Below are 25,864 nucleotides of genomic sequence, written 5' to 3'. Positions count from 1 at the left end.
CTTTATGCTGCGAAATTTGTTTGGTGTTATCGCTAGTGGACATAAATGCCTGGGCTATCGTTATGGCTTTGCTCAGGATCGGCGTTTCAACAGTTAATAGTTTGCGAAGGATAACCTCATGGCCAATGCCAAGCACAAAAAGGTCTCTTCGCATTTGCTCCAGGAATCCATCAAATTTGCAATGTCTTGCAAGGCGCCTTAGTTCGGCGACGTAGTTCGCCACTTCCTGGCTTTCAGACCGTTGACATGTGTAAAATCGATACCTTGCCATCAGAACGCGCTCCTTTAGATTTAGGTGCTCCCGGACCAGCGTACACAGTTCTTCATACGATTTGGTTGTTGGTTTCACCAAAGCAAGGAGATTCTTCATGGGGCCATAGGTTGTTGCCCTGCAGACAATGAGGAGGATCGCCCTTCATTTGGCAGGGTTCTCATTCCCTTCCAGCTCATTGGCCACGAATTATTGGTCGAGTCGCTCCATGAAGGCCTCCCAATCGTCCCTTTCTGAGAATTTCTCCAGGATACCAACAGTTCTCTGCATTTTCGCTTGATGGTTCATTATCTCTTCGCCAGTTGTAGACCTAAGTGTGACCTTAGTCTTTTTATTCTAACTCCAGAGTGTTGGTACAGCATGGGAGGCCTGCTTATATACAGTGCTCTGAAGGGATGCTGGGATCCCTTGGGACTCCAACAGGTACGCCCTCTGGTGGCGGTAGAATGCTGGTTACACAGGGTTGCATAGATAACACTTATCATCTGCCACTCTCACCTCCGGTGGGTCTTCTACTACCAGCTACTGCTGCCTCATGATGGCTAAGTTATGCGGCATGCAGCACACACTGAACTGACTGACAATTTCAGGGGAGCATCCGGAATGGTCCAGGCATCGGAAACGCTGTTTCAAGATGCCAATGGTCCTGTTATGCAGCGCGTCGCAATGTGCGACATGTTGTATTCCCGGTCAGATTCCGTCCAGGTTATGCTTGGGGCATCATGAGCCAGGTGGCGAAGCCATATCCTTTGTCTCCCAGTAGCCAACCCTGCCCTTCTGGCTGCTGCTGAAACATGGCAGATATAACGCTCTCGCTTAGGATGAATGCATCATGGGTGCTCCCAGGATATCTTGCATCAACTGACATGATGCAATGCATGTCATCACACACGAGCTGCACATTAATGGAGTGGAAGCCTTTTCTGTTCCTGTACATCTCGGAATCCTCCAAAGGCAAGGTGATGTGGGTACAGTCAATGCAGCCTTGTAACTTTGGGAAGCTAGCAATCTGGGAGAAGCCCACAGCCCTGTCACGCATTGCCTGGGCGGTCATGGGGAACTTTATGTAGTCATTCCTCCAGGTATATAGTGCAACATTCACCTGTCGAATGCATACATGTGTTGCATGTTGAGAAATGGCGCACACATCCCCAGTTGTAGCTTGGAACGATCCAGATGCATAGAATGAAAGTGCAGCTGTAACCTTCACAAACTGACAAAGCAGTCCTCCTGATGCTTCTAAGTTGCAGGTCTGCTTTTACTAACTCACATCTTAGTTACAACTTCTTTGCGGAAACGCAGCCTTCTGACACAGTCTGCATCACTCAGGTGCAGGTACGAACGCCTGTCTCGATATACCCGACGTGGGTAAGGCCTCCTGCCCATCACCCTAAGGGCTCTGAGGTTCCTCATGCGATGACGTCGAATCAATTGCCTCCTCCGCAGCACCATTATGTAAAAGGTTTATACAATGTATGGCATTGTCAGTATTGCCCCCATGCTTAAATTTTACCTCTGCAAGCTCAAAACAGCAGGCAGGCAGGCAGGACAAGGTTCTTTGTTCTCTCTCCTCACAAGGTCTGTATGACACACCCAGGTCTGAGCAGGCGCAGTGATCGGGAATCCCCCCCCAAAGCTACATATGATGCGCAGTGCAGGCTTCTGATGCCTTCCGTATGCTTTCCACAGCCCCCCCCACCCACCCAGGCTTGATTTGATGCATAGTGCAGGCTTCTGATGCCTTCCACAACCCTCCACACCTGGGCTTCTTTTGCAGCTGAGCCCCATGCCCATGTCCAGGCGCGGGACCGATTCTGCGGGCCGATGCTCCAACACTCGAGCCCTGTTTGCAGACGTTCGGTGGTGGCGTTTCAGTTAAAAAAAAAAGAACTTACAGAATTCCATCAAACTTCCATTTACTGCATTGTAAGGTGAAAAAAATTAATCTTTATTATGCATATTTAAGTGTTCTTGACTCCCTCCAAAACTTTGCTGAGAAACAATGGCGCCTTTCTGTGCCGATTTTTTAATGCAAGCTGGTTTTTCTTAACTCGCCAGAAGGTTTTTCGGGAGTGGTCACATACGCCAACCGAGGAGAAATGTTTTTGGCGGCAAGCTTACATAATTAACAAAAACTGGTGCAGACATCAGGTTACGCCCCCTGTGACGCAAAAAAAAACTAACCTAAAAAAATTGTAACTGAGTTATGCTGGCACACATTCCTTGGGGAAACTTAAATTTTTTAACTTAAGCAAAAAAAACGGCGCAAATCACTGGGGACAATTGAGCCCAAGATATCCACCATATTGATTTGCACTCGGTTCTGGTTATTAAGGTGACCCGAGGTAGCCTTAACATGCAATTTCCATAATGTCAAGGGCAGTCGATCTCACCTCACCTCTGGAATTCAGCTCTTTTGTCCATGTTTTGACCATGGTTGTAATGAGGTCAGAAGCTGAGTGGGGAGGGGCAACGTCATGGGGAGATTTAAACGCGATGATGAGAATTTTAAATGAGCCGTTGCCAGACCGGGAGCCAATGTCGTCAGCGAGCACAGGGGCGGTCAGTGAACAGGACTTAGCATGAGTTAGGATACGGACAGCAGAATTAGAATGAACTCAAGTTTATGGAGGGTACAAAGTGGTAGGCCGGTCAGGAGGTAACAAAAGCATGGATGAGTGTTTCAGCAGTCGATGGGCTGAGACGGGTCATGTTACGGAGGTGGAAGTGAGCAGTCTGTGCGACAAAGAGGATATGGGGTCAGTGCTCAATTTGGGGTCAAATGTGGGTATGTCAAGGTTTCAAACAGTCTGGTTCAGCCTGAGAGTGGCCATGGTGTTGGAATTGATGGCTAGGAAACAGAGTTCATGGCAGGTGCTGAAGACAATGGCTTTGGACTTCCCAATTGTTAATTGGAGAAAACTACTGCTCATCCAGGACTGGATGTCAGACAAGCAGTCTAACAACAGAAGCAGTGAAGAGGTTTGAAAAATGTGGTGGTGAGGTAGAGCTGCGTATCAGATGATATTGCCAAGAAGCATGCAGATAAGGAAGAGGAGGGGTTGAAGAATAGATCCTTTGGGAACCCCAGAGGTAATGGTGTGGGGTGGGAAAATGTGCCATTGCAAGAGATTATCTGGCTGTCATCAGGACAGATATGATCCACAGTCAGTGTCACAGAGGATGTCATTTGTGACTTTGATTAGGGCTGTTTCAGAGCTGTGGTGGGTGCGGAAACGTGATCGGAGGGATTCAAAAGTGAGTTGCAGGAAAGATGAGCATGGAAGTGACAACATGTTCCAGGACTTGAGATGAATGGATTTTCATTAAGCTCTGAATAATCCCAAATGCTTCAATTTTAAAATATTTACAACAATCAGAGTTTGTCAGTTTTAATAACATAATGAGTAGGTTTCGACACTTTTAGGGTCACAAATATTATACTTGGCCCTTCAGCTTGGGTTGGTGCAGGTTGGACACGCCTGACGGTGGTGCCATTCTGTATTTAGTCACCAGATGGCAGTCACCCTTCTGCAGGACCGCACCGATCAACCAACACCGCACCCTTGTGGCCAGGCCAAGGATAAGTGAAACCGGTCTCACAAAATAAAATAGTTTCAGCTGTGAATCACTAAGGGATTCAGATCTGTCATTCTACGTCACTAAAGCTATAGGGCTGGAAAATGAACGAGCCACTGTGAACCCAGTGGCCCAGCTGGGTCGGGGTGTCAGGGGTTATGTCCCCTCAAATCATTGAGATTGATCAACACCTCGATATTTTTCCCAGGAACCTGACACCCGCCTTTGATCTCCAGTTCCGTGCTGAAATCTGATGCCGAGGCTCAGCCTATGAACGAGGCAAGTCGTAATTCCCCAGCTTGGTCCTCTTCCTGCCAAGTCAGCAACAGTGGATAGTCAAAGGGCTATGGGGGTGGGGGGAATGTAACACAATCACAATCACTAAGGAGGTGGTAGTCAGTAAGATAATGGGTCTAAAGGCGGATAAATCCCCTGGACCTGATGGCTTGCATCCTAGGGTCTTAAGAGAAGTAGCGGAGGGAGAGTGGATGCATTGGTTGTAATTTACCAAAATTCCCTGGATTCTGGGGAGGTCCCAGCAGATTGGAAAACTGCAAATGTAACGCCCCTATTTAAAAAAGGAGGCAGACAAAAAAGCAGGAAACTATAGACCAGTTAGCCTAACATCTGTGGTTGGGAAAATGTTGGAGTCCATTATTAAAGAAGCAGTAGCAGGACATTTGGAAAAGCAAAATTGGGTCAGGCAGAGTCAGCATGGATTTATGAAGGGGAAGTCATGTTTGACAAATCTGCTGGAATTCTGAGGATGTAACGAACAGGGTGGATAAAGGGGAACCAGTGGATGTGGTGTATTGAGCTTCCAGAAGGCATTTGACAAGGTGCCACATAAAAGGTTACTGCACAAGATAAAAGATCACAGGGTTGGGGTAATATATTAGCACGGATAGAGGATTGACCTGAAGAAGCCTGTGAGCTGTGAGGAGGCCGGACGCCGGACGCCGGACGCCGGACCACCCGCCAAGTCCAGGAGCACGCGCCGCGGGCAGCCGTTGGCGGTGCCGCGATTTGAATGGGCCGCTGAAGCGCGTGCGCCAAGGGGGCGGGGTCCGCTTGAGTGACAGGGCACGTGAGGGCGGCGGAGCTGGAGTGCGCGCGCAGCCAGAGTGCGTCCGCCGGTGTGAGGCGGGGAGGCAGCGGCTGAGGTGGAGTGTGGCTGGAGCGGCATTCGCTGGCGGGAGGCAGCTGTCCCCATCCAACAAACCCACACCTGCACAGCGAGGGGCACAGGTAAGACCCAAATATAATTCTAGTTGAAGTCCTGTAATTTTTTGGAGGGGAGGAAAGAGAGAGAGGGGGAGAAGAGGGGAGGGCACTGCTCTTGTGCTCAGGTGCAGTGAGGTAGAGTCTTTTTTATCCTATATCACGGTTTCTCCGATTGTCTCTTCATGGAAACAGGTCAGTGATTTTTTAGGCCATTTAGTTTCTGTCTCTCGAGAAATGTGCAGACTACACCACCAGGCATTGCAGCAGATTTTATTTTTATTATATACAATTATGTATTTATACATTTTTAATTAAGTGCTTATTTTGTAAAATTCCCATTTGGATAAAATGGCATCTGAAGGTAGTTGTGAGTGTGGTGTTGGGGGGCGGGTAATTATAGCACAATTATTCATGATTAAAATCTAAAGCCCAGTGTCTTCCTGCAGTCTTGCTGTGCATTAAATCAGAGGACGCGAGACTAGTATTTTTTATTACTGTTAATTATATTACAGTACTTCCCTCATTGCATTTACATTTTCGGTTGATTATCAAGTATTTAATTACTGATTTAATATAAATGAGTTGCACTTTATTAGTGAGAGAAAATTTAAAAAACTGTTTCATTGCTAAAGCCAACTCTGGCAATGTATTTAATTCTAGTATTGAAAGTATTAAAATGACTGATGGGTTTTCATTCAGGCGTAAACGAGAGATTTTGCTGCAACATCGATTAAGGCACTATTCAATGGTCCAGGGTATAAGCTCATTGAATTGTTCCTTGATGTCAACCTTCCAATCAATTGCATTTGATGATATCTTAAAATTCACAACTGCAGTAACTCTCATTGATGTAATTGCCTTGATAGCTAATATAAATTCAGAGCAAAATATACAGTTTGGTTTAATCCAAATAAAATTATGGTGTTTTTTTTTCTTCAATTGAGAATATTATAGAACAAACATGGATTTAAAAAAATATATATTTGATGCTGGTAGTGTGGTGAAATGTTATGCCCTGGGTCTTCAGCAATAAATATAATCCTGTGTGTAAAAATATCACTGCCAAATCAGGTGGAAGCATTCAACCAGACAAACTTTACGGCCTGGCCTCTGTTACAGTATGTTATGCATTAGCCACTTCCAGATATTGTTGTATTTCCTGAATCACAATATTAGATCTCTTAATCTGGCAACCTCTTCCATTTGATTAAATGGTTGTGACTGTACATATATTATTGATGTGTATTTTGTACACTCTGGAATGCTTTGTGGCTTGTAGTATTGGGAAAATAGCTTTCAGGCAATGGGGTTGCTTGGGCTGCAAGGGCAGCAAAACATTGCTATTAGGGATGGAGATAAGTTGATTGTATTTAGCTTGTAATGCACCTGCTACTGTAAAATTGTGTGCAGTGTTTTGTAATTTTGTTTTGTTAAAAACAGGCTATTCATTATAATGGCAGGCATGTAAAATGGAGGAGTTTGTAAGCAGAATAGTTCACATTGAATAGTTTTAATGGTTTACTATCAATTTTATATATTAGCACTAGATGTATTAGCACATACATGGCATTAGTTATACAGATTGAAATCTGTTTTACTATTGGTGTATATATAACTTCAGTTTGCTTAATAGTACAATAAAATATTTTTTTAAGGGGAAAAACATTATTTAGCTGTGTGGGTAGTATAGGAATATATTCTATTTCATGAGATTCAAATTCATACAGTAATACCTACATGTACATGTAAAGGTTAAGTATGTAATAAGATGACATTAAATATCACCAGAGCCTGGACAACCAGGGTTTTGTTTGTGATCATGCTTGTCTCTGTGTAGGTCCTGAGTATCTCAGTAACCAAAAGCATACTATGCTATGAATGCCAGTGCTTGGAGGGGGGTGGGGAGTGTTAACTATTATGAGACCTAGTTAACTGAATGAGTGAAGAATAGCTAGTGAAAATGAAGAACTAAACAATTTGGCTAATTTCATAGTTTAAAAAAAATAACAAATGCTTGTGATGCATTTACAATAATTCTGTTATTAGCAATTATTTTGTGTAAAAATGGCTGCGTTTTAATTGGTATGAAAGTAAAGTATTATATAGCAGTAAGACTTTATCCTGCCTCTTCGCCTTGCGTTTCATACTTGTGCTCCTAACACATTCTGTGGTTCTTCTTGACTCTGATTTTTATGTCAGATGCTTTACTTGTGCTTTCTGTTGACATTTTGGTCCATGTAATTAATATATTGTGATTTTAAAATGCTACTTTTTAAAAAAAAAAAAAGCCTATTTCATTTGCTTATAATATTTTAACCCATGATCAGTCATTGATGGGACCATTGCATTAATCTCTGCAAGAGCTGCCATTTGTAATTCTTGGGCTGAGTGAGGGAAAGAGCTGACAGCATATTTCTTGTGGCTCTTCCCATCTGGTTTCTAAAATGGAACAAATCTTTTACAGTTGGAAAAATCTTTGGTTTGTGATTTCTGGCTGGGGATAATAATTTCCCTGAGAAAAATTTTAATAGTATTGTCTGAGGATACAGATTGAAGAAAGCTCATATTTGAAAGCAATTTTTGTGGTGTTGGAAACAGGCTAATGTGATGTCCAAATTTAGAAGGGGTGACTAAACAGGCACAGACAACCAGAGCCCCATTAGTTTTTCTTCAGTTCGATGTGAGATAATAGAATCAATTATTAGGAGTAAACCTGAGGATTATCTATATAATCATAACTTAGTAAAGAATAGTCAACATGGATTCAGATAAGGAAAGATCCTGCCTGACCAATATCCTCGATTTTCTGAGTGACTGATGGAAAGCATGATGACGTGGTGTACCAAGACCTCCAAAAGGCATTTAACAAGGTTCCATGTGAAAGGCTATTGGTTAAGCTCAAAACTGCAGGAATCCAGGGTAAAGACATTGGCTAAAGGTGAGGAAGTGAGTACATGTTAGAGGAATTATGTTGGGGTGGAAAGTACTGAGTGGGGCACTCCAGGGCTTAGTGTTGGGGCCATTGTAGTTTTTAATTTATATTAATGACTTGAATTCAGAAACTCAATATAATTTACAAATGTAATGGAATTGGAGGAGGCAGCTCAGAATCTACAAAATGAGCTGGACAAAATATTAACTGGGCAGATTAATGGCAGATGGAATTTAATGCAGACAAGTGTAAAGTACTGTTCATGAGAAGGAAAATCTGATTTTAACTTTGCACTCTTGTCTTTTCCCCATCCCACGTTTACAACCTGGATATATCTATCCTAATCTTTGCATGCCTATGTAATCTGAATTCCCTCTGTACCCTCTCCGAAAGGAGCATCTTCGTCTGCATCCTCCCCGGGAATAAAAACCCCTCCCAAGTCACTTACAATAGCACTTTCAAACTCCAAACTGTTTAGCCTTTGGCTCTCTGTTTGCCACACTACTTCTGCAGCTGTCGGTCTGCTCAATTACTCCCTCACCACTGCCTTCGATGCCCATTCTCCCGTAAAACCCTTGCACTCCCCCTCCCTACCTCCCCCCCCCCCCCCCCCCCCTTCACTTCCTTAAGTCCAAAGGGCGCAAAGATGAAAGTATATGGCGCACAACTGGTTTAGGCATTTATTGCTGGATCACTATCAGGCTTTGCTCTCTCCTGCCAAAACTGCTCCCTGCTCCAGGATCTTCCTGGAATACAAAGATAATTCTTTATTAAGATGGAGAGTGACAGCTAATTCAGAGACAAGGGTCCTGAACTTAACGAAAGGTGACTTCGATGGTATGAGACGTGAATTGGCTAGGATAAACTCGCAAATTATACTTAAAGGGTTGACGGTGGATAGGCAATGGCAGACATTTATAGACCACATGGATGAACTTCAACAGTTGTACATCCTGTCTGGAGTAAAAATAAAACTGGGAAGGTGGCTCAACCGTGGCTAACAAGAGAAATTAAGGATAGTGTTAAATCCAAGGAAGGGACATATAAATTGGCCAGAGAAAGCAGCAAACCTGAGGACTGGGAGAAATTTAGAATTCAGAAGAGGAGGACAAAGGGTTTAATTAGGAGGGGGGAAATAGAGTATGAGAGGAAGCTTGCAGGGAACATAAAAACTGACTAAGAACTTCTATCGGGGATCTCATAGAAACATATAAAATTCTGACAGGATTGGACAGGTTAGAGGCAGGAAGAATGTTCCCGATGTTGGGGAAGTCCAGAACCTGGGGACATAGTCTTAGGATAAAGGGTAGGCCATTTAAGACCGAGATGAGGAGAAACTTCTTCACTCGAGAGTTGTTAACCTGTGGAATTCTCTACCGCAGAAAGTTGTTGAGGTCAGTTCGGTAGATATATTCAAGCGGGAGTTAGATATGGCCCTTACGGCTAAAGGGATCAAGGGGTATGGAGAGAAAGCAGGAAAGGGGTACTGAGGTGAATGATCAGCCATGATCTTACTGAATGGTGGTGCAGGCTCGAAGGGCCGAATGGCCTACTCCACCTATTTTCTATGTTTCTATAGATATGTGAAGAGAAAAAGATTAGTGAAGACAAACGTAGGTCCCTTGCAGTCAGAGTCAGGTGAATTTATAATGGGGAACAGAGAAATGACAGACCAATTGAACAAATATTTTGGTTCTGTTTTCATGAAGGAAGACACAAATAACCTTCTGGAAATACTAGGGGTCCGAGGGTCTAGTGAGAAGGAGCAACTGAAGGGAATCATAATTAGTCAAGAAATTGAGTTGGGGAAATTGATGGAATTGAAGGCCGATAAATCCCCAGAGCTTGATAGTCTGCATCCCAGAGAACTTAAGGAAGTGGCCCTAGAAATAGTGGATGCATTGGTGATCATTTTCCAACAGTCTATTGACTCTGGATCCGTTCCTATGGACTGGAGGGTAGCTAATGTAACACCAATTTTTAAAAAAGGTTAGCCTGACATCGGTGGTGATGAAAATGTTGGAGTCAATTATTAAAGATGAAATAGCAGAACATTTGGAAAGCAGTGACAGGATTGGTCCAAGTCAGCATGGATTTATGCAAGGGAAATCATGCTTGACAAATCTTCTAAAACATTTTGAGGATGTAACTAGTAGAGTGGACAAGGGAGAACCAATGGATGTGGTGTATTTGGACTTTCAAAAGGCTTTTGACAAGGTCCCACACAAGAGATTAATGTGCAAAATTAAAGCACATGGTATTGGGGGTAATGTATTGACTTGGATAGAGAACTGGTTGGCAGACAGGCAGCAGAGAGTTGGAATAAATGGGTCCTTTTCAGAATGACTAGTGGAGTGCCGCAGGGTTCAGTGCCATGACCCCAGCAATTTACAATATACATTAATGATTTTAGATGAAGGAATTGAATGTAATATCTCCAAGTTTGCAGATGACCCTAAGCTGGGTGGCGGTGTGAGCTGTGAGGAAGATGCTAAGAGGCTACAGGGTGACTTGAACAGGTTAGGTGAGTGGGCAAATGCATGGCAGATGCAGTAGAATGTGGATAAATGTGAGGTTATCCACTTTGGTGGCAAAAACAGGAAGGCAGAATATTATCTGAATGGTGACAGATTAGGAAAAGGGGATGTGGGTGTCATGGTACATCAGTCATTGAAAGTTGGCAAGCAGGTACAGCAAGCAGTGAAGGCAATTGGCATGTTGGCCTTCATAGCTAGAGGGTTTGAGTATAGGAGCTGGGAGGTCTTACTGCAGTTGAACAGGGCCTTGGTGAGGCCACACCTGGAATATTGTGTTCAGTTTTGGTCTCCTAATCTGAGGAAGGACATTCTTGCTATTGAGGGAATGCAGCGAAGGTTCACCAGACTGATTCCCGGGATGGCAGGATTGACCTATGAGGAGAGACTGGATCGACTGGGCTTGTAGTCACCTGGAGTTTAAAAGAATGAGAGGGGATCTCATAAACATATAAAATTCTGACGGGACTAGACAGGTTAGAGGCAGGAAGAATGTTCCCAATACTGGGGAAGTCCAGAACCAGGGGTCACAGTCTAAGGATAAGGGGTAAGCCATTTTGGACCGAGATGAGGAGAAACTTCTTAGAAACTTAGAAACATAGAAAAATAGATGCAGGAGTAGGCAATTCGGCCCTTCGAGCCTGCACCGCCATTCAATAAGATAATGGCTGATCATTCCCTCAGTACCCCTTTCCTGCTTTCTCTCCATACCCCTTGATCTCTTTAGCCGTAAGGGCCATATCTAACTCCCTCTTGAATATATCCAAAAAACTGGCATCAACAACGCCCTACGGCAGGGAATTCCACAGGTTAACAACCTGAGTGAAGAAGTTTCTCCTCATCTCAGTCCTAAATGGCCCACCCCTTATCCAAAGACTATGTCCCCTGGTTCTGGACTTCCCCAACATCGGGAGCATTCTTCCCGCATCTAACCTGTCCAGTCCCTTCAGAATCTTATATGTTTCGATGAGATCCCCTTTTATCCTTCTAAACTCCAGTGAATAAAGGCCCAGTTGATCCAGTCTCTCCTCATATGTCAGTCCAGCCATCCCTGGAATCAGTCTGTTGAACCTTCGCTACACTCCCTCAATAGCAAGAATGTCCTTCCTCAGATTAGGAGACCAATCCTGAACACAATATTCCAGGTGAGGCCTCACCAAGGCCCTGTACAACTGCAGTAAGACCTTCCTGCTCCTATATTCAAATCCCCTAGCTATGAAGGCCAACATGCCATTTGCTGCCTTCACCGCCTGCTGTACCTGCATGCCAACTTTCAATGACTGATGAACCATGACACCCAGGTCTCGTTGCACCTCCCTTTTCCTAATCTAACGCCATTCAGATAATATTCTGCCTTCGTGTTTTTGCCCCCAAAGTGGATAACCTCACATTTATCCACATTATACTGCATCTGCCATGCATTTGCCCACTCACTAACCTGTCCAAGTCACCATGCAGCCTCTTAGCGTCCTCCTCACAGCTCACACCGCCACCCAGTTTAGTGTAATTCGCAAATTGAGATATTACACTCAATTCCTTCATCTAAATCGTTAATGTATATTGTAAAGAGCTAGGGTCCCAGCACTGAGCCCTGTGGCACTCCACTAGTCACTGCCTGCCATTCTGAAAATAACCCGTTTATCCCAACTTTCTGCTTCCTGTCTGCCAACCAGTTCTCTATCCGCGTCAGTACATTACCCCCAATACCATGTGCTTTGATTTTCGCACACCAATCTCTTGTGCGGGACCTTGCCAAAAGCCTTTTGAAAGTCCAAATACACCACATCCACTAGTTCCCCCGTGTCCACTCTACTAGTTACATCCTCAAAAGTTTCCAGAAGATTCGCCAAGCATGATTTCCCTTTCATAAATCCATGCTGACTTGGACCGATCCTGTCACTGCTTTCCAAATGCGCTGCTATTTCATCCTTAATGATTGATTCCAACATTTTCCCCACTACTGATGTCAGGCTAACCGGTCTATGATTACCCGTTTTCTCTCCCTCCTTTTTTAACAAGTGGTGTTACATTAGCTACCCTCCAGTCCATAGGAACTGATCCAGAGTCGTTAGAATGTTGGAAAATGATCACCAACGCATCCACTATTTCTATGGCCACTTCCTTAAGTACTCTGGGATGCAGACTATCCGGCCCCGGGGATTTATCGGCCTTCAATCCCATCAATTTCCCTAACACAATTTCTCGCTTTATAAGGATATCCTTCAGTTCCTCCTTCTCACTAGACCCACTGTCCTAGTACATTTGGAAGATTATTTGTGTCTTCCTTCGTGAAGACAGAACCGAAGTATTTGTTCAATTGGTCTACCATTTCTTTGTTCCCCATTATAAATTTACCTGAATCCGACTGCAAGGAACCTACATTTGTCTTCACTAATCTTTTTCTCTTCACACATTTATAGAAGCTTTTGCAGTCAGTTTTTATGTTCCCTGCAAGCTTCCTCTCGTACTCTATTTTCCCCCTCTTAATTAAACCCTTAGTCCTCCTCTGTTGAATTCTAAATTTCTCCCAGTCCTCCGGTTTGTTGCTTTTTCTAGCCAATTTATATGCCTCTTCCTTGGTTTTAACACTATCCTTAATTTCCCTTGTTAGCCACGGTTGAACCACATTCCCTGTTTTTATTTTTACTCCAGACAGGGATGTACAATTGCTGAAGTTCATCCATGTAATCTTTAAATGTTTGCCATTGCTTATCCACAGTCAACCCTTTAAGTATCCATTGCCAGTCTATTCTAGCCAATTCATACCTCATACTGTCGAAGTTACCTTTCCTTAAGTTCAGGACCCTAGTTTCCAAATTAACTGTCACTCTCCATCTTAATAAGGAATTCTACCATATTATGGTCACTCTTCCCCAAAGGACCTCGCACAACAAGATTGCTAATTAGTCCCTTCGCATTACACATCACCCAGTCTAGGATGGCCAGCTCTCTAGTTGGTTCCTCAACATATTGGTGTAGAAAACCATCCTAATACACTCCAGGAAATCCTCCTCCACCGCATTGCTACCAGTTTGGTTAGCCCAATCAATATGTAGATTAAAGTCGGTTATGATAACTGCTGTACCTTTATTGCACACACCCCTTATTTCTTGTTTGATGCTGTCCCCAACCTCACTGCTGCTGTTTGGTGGTCTGCCCTTTGGTATTCCGCAGCTCTACCCATACAGATTCCACATCATCCAAGCTAATGTCCCTCCTTACTATTGCATTAATTTCCTCTTTAACCAGCAGTGCCACCCCGCCTCCTTTTCCTCTCTGTCTATCCTTCCTAAATGTTGAATACCCCTGGATGTTGAGTTCCCAGCCCTGGTCACCCTGGAGCCATGTCTCTGATGCCAATTACATCATATCCGTTAACTGCTATCTGCGCAGTTAATTCGTCCATCTTATTCCGAATACTCCTCGCATTGAGGCACAGAGCCTTCAGGCTTATTTTTTTTTCACATTTTGCCCCTTTAGAATTTTGCTGTAATGTGGCCCTTTTGCTTTTTGCCTTGGGTTTCTCTGCCCTCCACTTTTACTATTCTCTTTTCTATCTTTTGCTTCTGCCTCCATTTTATTTCCCTCTATCTCCCTGCATAGGTTCCCATCCCCTTCACTCAGAGTTGTGAACTTGTGGAATTCTCTACCGCAGAAAGTTGTTGAGGCCAGTTCGTTAGATATATTCAAAAGGGAGTTAGATGTGGCCCTTACGGCTAAAGGGATCAAGGGGTATGGAGAGATAGCAGGAAAGGGATACTGAGGTTGAATGATCAACCATGATATTGAATGGTGGTGCAGGTTTGAAGGGCCGAATGACTTACTCCTGCACCTAATTTCTATGTTTCTATAACCCCTGGCTTTTTCTCCACTACCAAGCATCTCCACTTCCCACCCCTTATATCCTCGCCTCCAACAACGTGTGAAGAGCTCAGGGACTACTTTTGAGAATGTGTAAAAGGGTTGCGAAAGTGGTAGATGACTCGAGAAGGTGGCAAAAGGATGGAGATAGGGAATCATGGGAAAATAGCTAAAGAAATGGTCAAGATACAGACAGCTGCAGAATCAACAGAAAAAAAAGGGGTTAGCAAGAGTTGAAGTTGAGGTTAGACACTGGTCATGAGAAAGCCCAAGGCAGCACAAAGAAAGAAAGCAATTCTAGATAGGAAGGGAAAAGTAATAGCTTCTACTGATAAGGAGGAAGAGAAACTAATTGGGTTCTTTACTGATAAGGGAAGACAGTGTAGCAAAGCTATAACTAACCTACCTGACACCAACCCTAATTGGGAGACTTTCTTGCCTGCCATTGGATGTACTGGGGGTGGGGAGGAGAGGCAGAAAGGGATTGGATAGACCAAGTGCTAATCAAATGTGTTCTGTTTTGAAAATGTATATCTACTGTGCTTTTCGCGCTGAAAAGGGGCTTGTCCAGGGGAAGGTAAACAGGCTCTGATTGAGAGTGTCCCTTTGTCTTGACAAGTCCCGGCCGGAGAATCTTCAATAAAGGTCTTTTACAGAAAAGGCAAAAGGTGTTCGTGTGTCAGTGTATTCGCTGAAACAGATTGAGGGAAAAAGAATCCGTATCAACACTTTGTCGCTTAGATTGGGACCATCCATTCAGCTACCTCTGATGCAGCCATACATTCTTCACCATGCCTAGCTTCCCCCAAGGAATGATCGGCTGGGTGATGTCCTTCTATGGTTTCCCCCCTACCCTGGGCTTGAACCTGCATCTTTATCCAGTTTCTCTCCTATCTCCGCTCATGCCCATCCGAGCTCATGTTGTCCATGAAATCCAGATCCTATTCTCGTGACTATATTCCCATTAAATTGCAGACCACCCAACTTCGAAGCTAGCTGACACCCTCTCCCTCCCTTTCAAATCTGACGGCATCGTCCCTCTACTCAAAAAAAAAAAAAAAAAAAAATCCATCCTTGAACCCTATGACCTTGCAAACTACCACCCCTTTCTCCAACTTTACCTTTTATCTCCGAAAGTTCTTTAAAGTGTCCTCAGCTCCCAAATCCATGCCTATCTTTTGCACAATTCCATGTTTGAGTCTCTCCAGTCAGGTTTCCACCCTTGCCACAGCACTGAAACAGCGTTAATTAAAGTCATCGATGACATTCTGTGACTGACCGTGGTGCACTATCCCGTCTCTCCTTTCTTGACCTCTCTGTAGCCTTTGACACAGTAGACCATGCCATCCTCATTGAATGTCTCCTCCGTTGTCCAGTTGAGTGGGAATTCCCTCATCTGGTTCTACTCTTGCATATCAAGTTGTAGCTGGAGAATCTCCTGGAATGGCTTTTCTTCACACCCCCGAACCATTGCCTCTGGAGTTCCCCAAGGAGCTGTCATTCCTTTTTCTCATCTACATGCTGCCTCTTGCTGAAATCATCCGAAGACGTGATGTCTTCGAACAAAATTTCCACTCCATAACCAATAACCGCTGAGGCCAACTGAAGCACCCTATTGCTACTCGAGCTAGTACATGTCTAACCATAACATTCCTCTCTCCAAATAATTACAAATAATGGATATTTAGCACATCTTAGTTCATCCATCCAGCAAGACACTCAAGTCACCCCAATGAAGCATCCAATTGGTTCTGAAATGACTTAATGGTTTTTGCCTCCTCTAGGAGTCCATTCCATGTATTGATCACTATTTATTTGTGCTAAGAACAACTTCCTTATACTAGTTTTCTACTAGTTTGAACCTGTGTCTTTGTTATACTCAACAATTTGGTTAAGTAATTTTTCAGATTTACCTTTCCCACATCACTTGTTCTCTTGTACATCTCCTTTCAAGATTTAAAAAACTCAAGTGTTTCCAATCTTTTCTCGTATCCTGATCCTGACTCTCGGGATCAGCCTTGTGACTCTTCTCTGTATTGCTTTCAATGCTTGAATGTCTGTGACAAGAACTGGACGCAGTACTCAAAGTGTGGTCTGACTAGGGTGCTACATAGTTTGATCATGATTTCCTCGGATTCATATTCTACCATTTTGGCTATGTAGTTTAACAGTCTATTTGCTTTATTGATTGCTGCTTTGCATTGGTTGGGTATGTTGGGCATAAGTCCCCTAAATCTCTGAGTCTCTTACAACTTCATGCAGTACATCTGTCAACAACAATAATATGCATTTATATAGTGTTTTTAACATAGGAAACCATCCCAAGGTGCTTCACAGGAACATAATCAGATAAAAATTGATACGGAGCTAAAGGAGGAGATATCAGGAAGAGCGACTAAAAGCTTGGTCAAAGAGGTAAGTTTTAAGGAGTGTCTTGCAGGAGGACAGAAGTGCAGAGGTTTAGGAAGGACATTTCACAACTTGGGGCTTTGACGGCATGGCCGCAAATGTTGGAGCGAAGGTAGTGGCGGATGCACAAGAGCTGGAGGACTGCAGAGTTCATGGAGGACTGGAGGAGGTTAGAGATATTGAGGGGCAAATTTTAAAATTGAGACATTGGCAGACCAGGAGCCAATTTAGGTAAGAAAGCACTGTGGTGATGGGTGAGGGGGACTTGGTGCAAGTTAGGATATGGGCAGTAGAATTTTGGATGAGCTTATGGTTATGGAGGGTGGAAGATGGGAGGTCGGCCAGGAGACTATTGGAATAGTCCAGTCTGGAGGCAACAAAAGCATGGATGCGGGTTTCAGCAGCAGATGGGCTGATGTGGAGATAGGGGAATCGTACGAACGTGGCAGTAGATGGTCTTTGTGATGGAGAGATATGGGGTTGGAAGCTCAGCTCAGCTCAAGGTCACATAGGGCACCGAGATTGCAAACGGTTGGGTTCAGCCTGAGTCAGTGACCAGGGAGAGGAATGGAATCAGTGGCTAGGGGGCGGAGTTTGTGGTGGGGGCTGGAGACAATGGCTTTGGTCATGCTATTCTTTAATTGGAGGAAATTGTGACTTGTCGGACAGGTAGTCTGACAATGCAGAGGCAGTGGAAGGGTGGAGAGAGGTTATGGTGAGGTAGAGGTGTAGATATAGGTTTAAATTGGCAGATTTGAGAATGTGAAGAAAGCACAAGGATAGGCAAATGTATCTTCAAGGCTGGATTTAGACTCCGTGCACAGCTTCCTTTTTTGCAGCAGAAAATGGTGGAAATACTCTGCGTCAGGCAGCATCTGTAGGGAAACCATAGTCAGTTCATGTTTCAATTCTGAGATCCTTCCTCAACCTGCTGAGTTGTCCCAGATTTTTCTGCTTTCATTTTGATTTCCAGCATTTTCAGTATTTTTTTTTTGATCCTTTCTCCTTTCTTGTTTTTTTAAAAAAAACTCCCAGTATAAATGAGGATTAAATATTTTGCCATTTTTATAAACTTTGATATCTCTTCCCTGCAGGAGCTGCCTGTCTAAGCAGCTTCTGAAGATCTGCAAGCTCATATAATAGTAATCAAGTGACTAGTACACTGTTAAAGTGGACGAATTTAATTCAACACCATCTATATTTATGCATAACATGTAGTGACTTCATAGACACATTGTATTCCGAGTCGGAACACACAATGACTTTCAATCTAACTCGTGCATGATTTCATGGAATTATTTTTTACTTTTATTTCATTGCTGAGGTTCTTGGTCAATTTAAAAGGCAGGAATTTAAGACAGGTCATTAAAATTTCCTCAGTTTAAAATGCATTGTGTCAAATGTCTGTTGCTTGCTTTGTAAAATTGTGTGTCAGGATGCTTACTCCACTGGGGCATCTTTATTGTTCTTAATTACTATGTACATTCCTCAAGATATTACTGTATCTCGTTAACCCCATGTTTCATTGCAATGTCTTTGTTGCATCTAAACTTTAACACGTGCCTTGGGATGTTTTACTACTTTAAAGGCTATATAAATGCAAGTTGCTCACTGTTCACTTTCCAAGTTGATTTAAAGTTGTTCACCAGTGATAGATAACCTACATTTCTTCAGTTAAGGACACAATACAAAATCCACAATATATTACATTTTCTTTGAATGTCATGCACTCTTTATTTGGGCATCGCCATTCTGTGACACGCATATCCTACGTATACCTACAGCAGAGACATCGTTGGTGGTATTTCTCCAGCGATTTGAGGTGTCTACTGTATATGGTCCACATCTCTGAGCCATACAGAAGGGCGGGTATCACTACAGCCCTGTAGCCCATAAGCTTGGTGCCTGATTTGAGGTCCTGATCTTCAAACACACACTTCCTCAGGCGACCGAAGGCTGCACTGGCGCACTGGAGGTGGTGTTGGACCTCGTCGTCGATGTCTGCCCTTGCTGATAGTCGGCTTCCGAGGTATGGAAAGTGATCCACGTTGTCCAAGGCCGCGCCGTGGATTTTGATGACCGGGGGGGTGGCAGTGCTATGTGGTGGGGTCAAGTTGGTGGAGGACCTTTGTCTTCCAGATGTTTAGTGTAAGGCCCATGCTTTCGTATGCCTCAGTGAAGATGTTGACGATGGCTTGGAGTTCAGCCTCTGAATGTGCGCAGACGCAAGCGTCATCTGTACTGCGGTTCGACGACAGAGGAGGCGACGAAGGTTGAACAGGTTCCCACTGGTTCTATAGTTTAGTTCCACTCCAGTGGGGAGCTTATTGAGCTCCCATCGTTGAGACGATGATGTCTCCGCAAGATCCTCCAAATCCCCTGGGAGGATAAATGCACCAATGTCAGTGTTCTCGACCAGGCCAAAATCCCCAGCATTGAAGCACTGACCAACTCTGTAGGGCGGGCCACGTTGTCTGCATGCCCGACACAAGTCTCTAAGAAATCATAGAAATTTACAGCACGGAAGGAGGCCATTTTGGCCCCCCATGTCCGTGCCGGCCAACAGTGAGCTTTACAGCCTAATCCCACTTTCCAGCTCTTGGTCCGTATCCCTGTCGATTATGGCACTTCAAGTGAATATCCAAGTACTTTTTAAGTACTTCTGCCTCTACCACCCTTTCAGGCAGTGAGTTCCAGAACCCCACACCCTCTGGGTGAAGAAATTTCCCTTCAAATCCCCTCTAAACCTTCTACCAATTACTTTAAATCTATGTGCCCTGGTTGTTGACCCCTCTGCTAAGGGAAATAGTCCTATCACTCATAATTTTATACGCCTCAATAAAGCCTCCCCTCAGCCTCCTCTGTTCCAAAGAAACCAAGCACAGCCTATCCAATCTTTCCTCATGGCCTAATATTCTCCAGTCCAGTCAACATCCTCATAAATCTCTCTCTACCCTCTCTAGTGCAATCACATCTTTTCTGTATTGTGGACCAGACTTGCATGCAGTAACCTAGCTGTGACCTAACTAGTGTTTTATAGAGATCAAGCAGTACCTCTTTGCTCTTGTATTCTATGCCTCGGCTAATAAGAACTTAAGAATTAGAAGCAGGAGTAGGCCATTTGGCCCCTCGAGCCTGCTCCACCATTCAATAAGATCATGGCTGATCTGATCATGGACCCAGCTCCACTTCCCTGCCCGCTCCCCATAACCCTTTACTCCCTTATCACTCAAAAATATGACTATCTCCGCCTTATATATTCAACGACCCAGCCTCCACAACTCTCTGGGGCAGAGAATTCCACAGATTTACAACCCACTGAGAAGAAATTTCTCCACATCTCAGTTTTAAATGGGCGGCCCCTTATTCTAAGACTACGTCCACTAGTTTTAGTTTCCCCTACAAGTGAAAATATCCTCTCAAACCCCCTCATTATCTTAAAAGTTTCAATAAGATCACCTCTCATTCTTCTGAACTCCAATGAGTAGAGGTCCAACCTACTCAACCTATCTTCATAAGTCGACCCCCTCATCTCCAGAATCAATCGAGTGAACCTTCTCTGAACAGCTTCTAATGCAAGTATATCCTTAAGTACGAAGACCAAAACTGTATGTAGTACTCCAGGTGTGGCCTCACCAATACCCTGTACACTTGTAGCAGGACTTCTCTGCTTTTATACTTTACTCCTTTGCAATAAAAGCCAACATTCCATTAGCCTTCCTGATTACTTGCTGTACCTGCATACTAACTTTTGTGTTTCATGCACAAGGACCTCCCAGGTCTCTGTACTGCAGCAGCACTTTGCAATTTTTCTCCATTTAGATTATAATTTGCTTTTCTACTTTTTCTGTCAAAGTGGATAACCTCACATTTTCCCACATTATATTCCATCTGCAATAATAAAGTATTCAAGTATTCCATATGCTTTCTTAACCACCTTATCTACCTGGCTGCCTACCTTCAGAGATTGTTTCTCTACACTTCTGTGTTCTACCATTTAGAAACATAGAAAAATAGAAAATAGGTGCAGGAGTAGGCCATTCGGCCCTTCTAGCCTGCACTGCCATTCAATGAGTTAATGGCTGAACATGCAACTTCAGTACCCCCTTCCTGCTTTCTCGCCATACCCCTTGATCCCCCTAATAGTAAAGACTTCATCTAACTCCCTTTTGAATATATTTAGTGAATTGGCCTCAACAACTTTCTGTGGTACAGAATTCCACAGGTTCACCACTCTGGGTGAAGAAGTTTCTCCTCATCTCGGTCCTAAATGGCTTACCCCTTATCCTTAGACTGTGACACCTGGTTCTGGACTCCCCCCCCTCCCCCCCAACATTGGGAACATTCTTCCTGCATCTAACCTGTCTAAAGCCATCAGAATTTTAAACGTTTCTATGAGGTTCCCCCTCATTCTTCTGAACTCGTGAATACAAGCCCAGTTGATCCAGTCTTTCTTGATAGGTCAGTCCCACCATCCCGGGAATCAGTCTGGTGAACCTTCGCTGCACTCCCTCAATAGAAAGAATGTCCTTCCTCAAGTTGGGAGACCAAAACTGTACACAATACTCCAGGTGTGGCCTCACCAAGGCCCTGTACAACTGTAGCAACACCTCCCTGCCCCTGTACTCAAATCCCCTCGCTATGAAGGCCAACATGCCATTTGCTTTCTTAACCGCCTGCTGTACCTGCATGCCAGCCTTCAATGACTGATGTACCATGACACCCAGGTCTCGTTGCACCTCCCCTTTTCCTAATCTTGTCACCATTCAGATAATAGTCTGTCTCTGTTTTTACCACCAAAGTGGATAACCTCGCATTTATCGACATTATACTTCATCTGCCATGCATTTGCCCACTCACCTAACCTATCCAAGTCACTCTGCAGCCTCATAGCTCACACTGCCACCCTACTTTGTGTCATCCGCAAATTTGGAGATACTACATTTAATCCTCTCTTCTAAATCATTAATGTACAGTGTAAACAGCTGGGGCCCCAGCACAGAACCTTGTGGTACCCCACTAGTCACTGCCTGCCATTCTGAAAAGTCCCCATTTACTCCTACTCTTTGCTTCCTGTCTGCCAACCAGTTCTCAATCCACGTCAGCACACTACCCCCAATCCCATGTGCTTTAACTTTGCACATTAATCTCTTGTGTGGGACCTTGTCGAAAGCCTTCTGAAAGTCCAAATATACCACATCAACTGGTTAATGTGTATTCCCATGCCTTGTTAGCTCTCTCCAAATGTATTGCCTCTCACTTCTCCAGATTGAATCCCATTCACCACTGTTCTGCCCACCTGCAGTAAGGAAAGGGTTAATCAGATTGTCCTGACATATACTAATATTAAACTACTATTGACTTTTCTTTATATTGTAGAAATGTTAACCTTTAGCTTTTGCCTGTTAAACAGGGACAATGGCCCCAAGTTTCCACACGCGGCGAAAAAGGCGCCCCTCAGAGCTGGGCGCCTGTTTTTCGCGTCGAAAACAGCACCTGAAAAAAACCGCGGTATTCTGGAGCTCGATGTCTGCTTGGCGCGGCGCACGAGGCGGAGCCTACCACCCGTGCCGATTTTGTAAGTAGGAGGGGGCGGGTACAATTTAAATGAGGCTTCTTGGTGCCGGCAACCCTGCGCATGCGCGTTGGAGCGTTCGCGCACGCGCAGTCTGAAGTAAACATTGGCACTCGGCCATTTTTAAAAGTGCTGCAGAAAAAGTGAAGATTTGTTTCTTGGACCCCTGCAAAGGCTTGCATTTTAATTTTCTTGATATTTCTGTGTGTGAGGGAGTGCTTTTAGCAGCACTGCTGAATAACTCACCTGCTGAAATCAGTGAGTTCAGCTTTTCACTGCTAAACTTGCAGAACCGGTGCCTGCAAATTAAGGACTGTGTGTTTGGAGAAATAAAAGTGCCAATTCAACTTTGCAATGGATCAATTTCCACCAAGAACAAAGAATTTCTTGCATGAGGAAGCAAACCATTGCATAATATGTGGTGCACCATTCTGCAAATTTAAATATAAAGATGTCGATGTGGCTGCCTCTCCCTGTCCAAATGGCCTCAGTCAGTCCCCCTCACAGCTCGAAGGCTGCTGCTGCTCCCGACCAGCCACTGACGCCGCTGCAATCCCATGGCCGAATGGCCTCAAGTCCGTCCGGGTGCTGCATCTTCGCGGGGAATGAAGGCCTGCCTCAAGCACCAAGGCTGCTTGCTGCCTGCCCCCGAGACCGACGCCACACCGCTGCCTCAAGCACTGAAGCTCAGCACCAAGGCTGCTTGCTGCCTGCCCCTGCCGTCGAGACCGACGCCACACCGCTGCCTGAAAGGCCTGCCTGAAGCAATTTCACACAGGTAGGAACATGGTTTATTTAATCTTTTCTTTGCTTATAAATTTTTATTCAGGTTGGATTTATTTGTATAATATTTGTATAAGTATAACTAAGGATTGATTGTAGAATTTAATGACTTCCCTTCTCCCCCCCCCCCTTTCCCCCCACCTCGTTCCCGATGCCTAATTTGTAACTTGCGCCTGATTTTTTAAAGTGTAGACAAGGTTTTTTCAAGCATACAAAAATCTTCACTTGCTCCATTCTAAGTTAGTTTGGAGTACGTTTTCACTGGAAACTTTCAAATCGGGTGTCAGTGGCCGGACACGCCCCCTTTTGGAAAATAAAATTCAGTTCCAAAGTGAAACTGTTCTACCTGACTAGAACTGCAGAAAACTAAATGTGGAGAATTCCGATTTCTAAGATACTCCATTCTACACCAGTTGCTCCTAAAAATCAGGAACAAATCATGTGGAAACTTGGGGCTATTAAGTCAGTTTCAAGTTTCACTGGGCTACCGAGCCAGGGCTGACCCTGCAGCAATGGCCAATTTCAGGGTGAAGTACTAAGAGCCTTAAAGCCTGCCATTGAATCATTTGATAACAGTCTGGAAAAAGTTAGCTCTGCAAAGGAAAAAGTCTGGTTGTACATCATCCTTTTTAACTAGTGTTTCTATAGAAGCAAGACATTGACTAGTATGGAATGGGACCGAATCAAAGACAAACTTGTAATTTAAAGTTTCACTTGGTGGAATAGCAATTATATGTGACAAGACTAAAACTATCGCTAAGATAACAAATTAAAGGAGTTGTATTGGTCTGTGGGGGAGAAAAAGAGCTCCTTTAAGTAAGGAAAACTAAGATTATAGATTAAGGATAAGTCAATTAAATTATTTTCTAAGGAGTTGTATTTTAACTTGTTTTATAATTATGTAATGCAGAATTGTGTGGATTGTCACGTGGAGGGAGTAAGAGAAATGTATAAAATTTGTGTTTGTAATGATTTGGATTCAATGAAGGTTTGATCAGCCTGTATATCGAATTTGGAACTGTGATGTGTTTGAATCCCTCAACTAAGCCAGCAGGGCTGGTTGCAAGCACTGTGTTAAGTTTATGTTTATGTACCATTACATGTGCTGTATGCTTAATAAATCTATATGCATGATATTCAATGTTTATGAACCTTATTGATTTGAGGAGTAAATTATAAATAAGAACCCCTCTAACAATATCATAGTCCTAATTTTTTTAATAAGCCGCTTGAGGCATTTTATTTGATACCTTTCTGAAAATTCATATTTCCAACTATTGATCTATATCAGAGAAGGAATTGCACATGCAAAAGAGCGATACTCCTTCATTTATTCAAAAACTTCTACAAAATTTGTGACTGGTGTATTTTGTGCTTATTGCCTTCAACAGAAAAGCCTTCAACAGTTTACTGAGGACACTAAGGATTGATTAATCCTCTGTCTCGAGAGATAAAGAATAAGAAGGGAATATATTACTCGGAGGTTACAATGAAGTAATATCATGACAGCAAAGCTCAGTTTGTGTTGTCATCAGAATCTAAGGATTATGACTCACTGTGTGAATACACAGTATTTCTGCCTCATAGTGTCAGCTGTGGCTCAGTGGGTAGCACATTCACCTGAATGAGAAGGTTGAGAGTTCAAGTCCCACTCCAGGAACTTGAGCACATAAATCTAGGCTGTCACAGTGCTGAGGGAGTGCTGCACTGTCGGAGGTGTTGTCTTTTGGATGAAATGTCAAACTGAGGATGTAAAATATCTCATGGCACTATTTCGAAGAAGAGCAGGGGAGTTATCCCTGGTGTCCTGGCCAATATTTATCCCTCAATCAACATAAGAACAGATTATATGGTCATTATCACCTTGCTGTTTGTGGGAATTTGCTGTGGGCAATTTGGCTACCGTGTTTCCCACATTACAACAGTGACTATACTTCATTGGCTGTAAAGCACTTTGAGATGTCTGGTGATCATGAAAGGTGCTATATAAATGCAAGTCTCTTTTTTTTTTTCTTTTACACACTGCACACAATGTAGAAAATATGCTCTCATTTTCTTAAACGGTAATGTTGAATCTGATAAAAGTTATGTATTCCCAAACATGTTATTTTCTTGCTGCAGAATGTTTTCTCCTTCTCTAATGGCCAGAAATCAGGTTAGTACATTAGCTTCAGTTGACATTTTTACTTTCTGTAGCTGTTTGACTTATAACAAAGTAAAGGAAACACAATCTGAAATGTCACATACTGAAATTGTCTGTTACTTCCCTCCACAGCCACCAACCTCTATAGTTCCCCAACCCCCCACACACTGCTTTTACCCCTCCAAGATATACAAACAAACTGTCCCTATAGACTGATTGTTTCAGCCTGCTACTGCCCCACCAAATGAATTACCCCTTATCTTGACTTCCCTCCATTATGTTCAGTCTCTTTTTCTCTCCTATGTTGCTGGCACTTCCAATACCTTCTGCTACCGGTTTTCTGGCCCTACCCATATACCTTTTATTACGGACGCACAATCCTGTGACATCTCAATCCCACCAGGACGGCCTGCAAGTCCACCTCTTCTTCCCCCGAACAATGCCCCAAGCAGTCCCTATCCACCAATACCCTCCTTCACCAAGCTGAACAACTTTTCCTTACACTCCACTCACTACTTTGAGATAAAAGCCATCGCTATGGGAGCCCATGGAT

General features: G+C 43.7%; 1 protein-coding gene across 1 annotated transcript in view; it reads left to right on the top strand.

Moving 5' to 3' along the window:
- Window positions 1-4,999: 4,999 nt before the first annotated feature.
- otud7a (OTU deubiquitinase 7A) overlaps window positions 5,000-25,864 on the top strand; it is a 162,335-nt gene continuing 141,470 nt past the window's right edge. Inside the window, exon 1 of the mRNA XM_070863947.1 lies at window positions 5,000-5,098. The gene's annotated coding sequence lies outside the window, so the exon portion shown is untranslated. The remainder of the gene's footprint in view (window positions 5,099-25,864) is intronic.

This window comes from Pristiophorus japonicus, chromosome 21 (genome assembly GCF_044704955.1).
Source record: "Pristiophorus japonicus isolate sPriJap1 chromosome 21, sPriJap1.hap1, whole genome shotgun sequence".
Taxonomy (NCBI): Eukaryota; Metazoa; Chordata; class Chondrichthyes; family Pristiophoridae; genus Pristiophorus; species Pristiophorus japonicus.
This window is presented reverse-complemented; position numbering and strand designations above follow the sequence as displayed.